The sequence below is a fragment of the Ascidiella aspersa genome, chromosome 3 (genome assembly GCF_963924565.1).
Source record: "Ascidiella aspersa chromosome 3, kaAscAspe10.2, whole genome shotgun sequence".
In the NCBI taxonomy this organism is placed as follows: domain Eukaryota; kingdom Metazoa; phylum Chordata; class Ascidiacea; order Phlebobranchia; family Ascidiidae; genus Ascidiella; species Ascidiella aspersa.
The window spans coordinates 6470164-6473521 of NC_139449.1; the positions used below are offsets into that span (position 1 = coordinate 6470164).

The following is a 3358-nucleotide window of genomic DNA, read 5'->3' on the forward strand; positions in this document are numbered from 1 at the left end:
AACCCACATATTATGCATTGCTTAATAATCATTTCAACGTTGTGGTAGGATTCTAGCAGCGCCAAAATTTATTGTATAGTTAACGGTTTTAGAATACTGTGTGCTAGGTTCACCTTATTTTGTACTTTGCAACACACGTTGCTGTGATTTAAACGATCAGTTTTTTTGCGTGACAAAGCTATTTGCAGCTGCCACAACGTGTTTGGAGAGGTCAGCAGCACATGCCTTGTTATGGAAAAAATAATTTTGCTGAGGAACCAGCAGTGGCTTTAGAGCTAAATTGCAGTATGTTTATCTGTTTTTGGGGGGGTATTGTATATTTTCTAAATCACTTCGGTGAGTGTGTGATGCTATATTTTGCTAACAACTTACCAACAATATTTTTTGGTTGTTTTAGCAACTGTTCTGTATTTTAATTATCTTGTTACAAAACAAAAGTGTTATTTCCTAACTTTAATTCTCTTTAATAGCTTGCCATGAATTCTAGGGCAAAATGGTCAGAACAAGCAACCTGTAATCTTATAATTGTATTCAATAGAATAATTTGTTGGAAAAATGAATTTGAAAAATGTCCGATTTTTTGTTTGACGCAATTACAAAGGATATTCCTCCTCAAAGTAAGTGCATGAAGATTTTTCAATTTGTTTGCTTATTTTTAATGACAATTCATCAAACAGTTTACGAACAAAATAACAAATGGAAACAAAATCAAGAAACTTGCAATGACCTTTGTGGTGGTTTAAATAACTTTGTCCTCATCAACCAAAGCAATGTCTCGACCATATTTCCAACTATTAAACAGAATATTAGCATCCTGTCCTAGCAGTATGGTACGTTTTATTGCAATTTTAATTATCAGGTAATATATTGCTAAATTATTTTCATCCTGCTGTTTTTTTTGACAACTTTTGGGTATTTAAATATGTTCTATAATGTGAAAAGTTTAGCAGTGTCTTGCTGTCTTTAGGCATCCGCCAGTGAGGGTGTTGAATTGATACCAATTCAAACTCAGGAACATCAATTCTCATCTCAAGCTGTTGACAACTGATGAACCAGCACACCACAGCAGTCGCTGAGTCAGTTGGGGTAACAGGTAAAATTTGAGTTTTATTTTGTTTATTTAGTAAAACTTTTAGTTTTGTCCGCAACGACAAATTTACTTACTACTGAACTTCAAATCATTGTTTTTATATTGTATAGAAAATGAATCAGAAAAGTCTTTGGACGAAATGATAAACTTAATTGCTGATGAGGGTGAAAGGGATAGAGCAAAGATTTCACAAGAAAATGGAAAGATGATCAATGCAATGGGAGAATAAAAACATTATTGATGCCCTCCCTTAAAGTAAATAACTTCCCATACTTTGGTAGCTTTAACTGAATTTGTTTATACCTTTCTTTTTAAATGGTTTTTTAAAATCACTGTTTGTCAACATATTAAAGAAATGTTTTTTCTTGTTCGTTTTTGTCATTCTGTTTTTTAAATGCACTGTACACGTTTTTTTTTTGTAATTTATTATCTTGCTATAACATTTTTGTTATTAACATTTGCTATACATTCTTGAGTTTTTATTTGAATAAACATTTAAAAATATCAAAATTGATAACTTGTTATCTTTGCACAATTGTCAGCAAGATATTGACAGATGATGTTCCTCACTAAACTATTCTCTGTTGAGCCTGTACCTTGTGGTATAATGGCAGGTAACCTTGTGGTATAATGGCAGGCTTAGATATATCTCTATAAAATATGGAAGGTCTGGGGTTCTTTTATGTTAACAAATATTATGCAAAATACAACAAATTGTGAAAATCCTTGGTGCATCTGAAACTTTGACAGCAATCCGCTTTTGCAAAATCATCTTTAATAGGAAAAAATGAGGATATAACAATTTGTAGTCAGCAACCGCGGTCTCTTTCTTACTTTTGGTTTCCAAATAAACTTGTCTCTTTTAGCTACTATTTCATATATCTCCAAAATACTACATCTTGGCAATAATTTTTCGGTCTGTTATCGCTTGTATACCCAAAGACAACCGTACGAATGATAGAAAACTCTGGCACAAACAGCGTTCACTTTATCTAAACGGCCATGTGAATTGACCGCTAAAAGTGGCCAAAAAAGCCACCTTTTTCAGCCGGCCACCTTTGAAAAAGCCACCTTTCAAGTTGGCCATGTGGAAAGGCTAATTGTAATGTTATTCTAGCTTGTAAGCGAGCAATTTAACCGACGGCTTTTAGAAGCCATTGCTTTTGGAAAAAAATATTGGTGCTGGTCTAGAATCCTCCCACAACCAACATTATTTAGGATAGGGTTTGGGAATATTATTACTAAGTGATAACTGATAATACTTGACCCATCCTAACCTAAATATTGTGCGTTGCATTAGTAATTGCTTAAACGCTGTGGTAGGATTGTAGACCAGCACAAATTGTTTTATGTAATTTGCGTGGCTAACACCAACGTATTTTTTCACTTGTTTTAGCCATGTATTATTCTTATTGTGGATTGTTTGCATTGGCTGCCATGACCAATATTATTTATTTTTAAATTTCACAATTATTTTTTTAGCGTTGGTAGAATCCTACCACTTAGTCTTACCAAAATGAGTAGTTGAAATTGCAAGAATAAATATGCATATATTGTTTCTGCCAGGCATTTCTTCAATTGTAAAATTGCTCTTATGGAATTTTTTAACGAAACACCTGCGTTTTTCACTAGCGGCTTCAGAAAGCCTTGTTTTTCATATTGTCCGGGTATTGGGTGTTATTCTTGTTTTTTTCACACCTTGTGGTTTAGATCGTGGTCCATAGTGTTTTTCCTTTTTTTGTTTGTCTTGTGTATTTTGCACCTATATTGTTGCAAAATTATATTACCCTGAAGAAAACTGCCTGTATATAGGTGGTCGAAACATGGGTAACTTTAATTTACTACAATTAAGGACAAAATATTTATGGGAGAATAAATATAATATTGATATTGTACCCACCACTTTCTAGTACCACTTGTCGACCCTGTTAAAACTAAGCTTTTAGTTCTCTTATTTCGGTGCTGGTCTAGAATCCTACCACAATTATTAAAGTGTTGTTATATGAATCATTATATAATAATAATACTTGACCCACCCTAACCCAAACGACAACTCGCACCCTAACCTAAATAATGTGTGTTGTGGTAGGATTTTAGACCAGCGCTCTTATTTCTTATGAATTATATTTTTGTCAAATACTACACCGCGACCCCCCAGTTAACCCCTTGTGAGGTTGGGAACCACTGTAATAGATAATATGCGCAAATCCCCGACCCCACCATGCCACTGTGCAGTGTGTTACCATTATCGTTGTATTTCTTTGTGAA

The 3358-nt window shown here is 33.8% G+C and overlaps 1 long non-coding RNA gene across 1 annotated transcript; it reads left to right on the forward strand.

Annotated features, from left to right (window-relative positions):
* Positions 1-465: 465 nt before the first annotated feature.
* Positions 466-1314, forward strand: LOC146158944 (uncharacterized). The gene is made up of 4 exons (XR_014494734.1): positions 466-617; positions 678-830; positions 968-1093; positions 1201-1314. It is a non-coding gene; the product is annotated as an uncharacterized LOC146158944 (long non-coding RNA).
* Positions 1315-3358: the final 2044 nt, after the last annotated feature.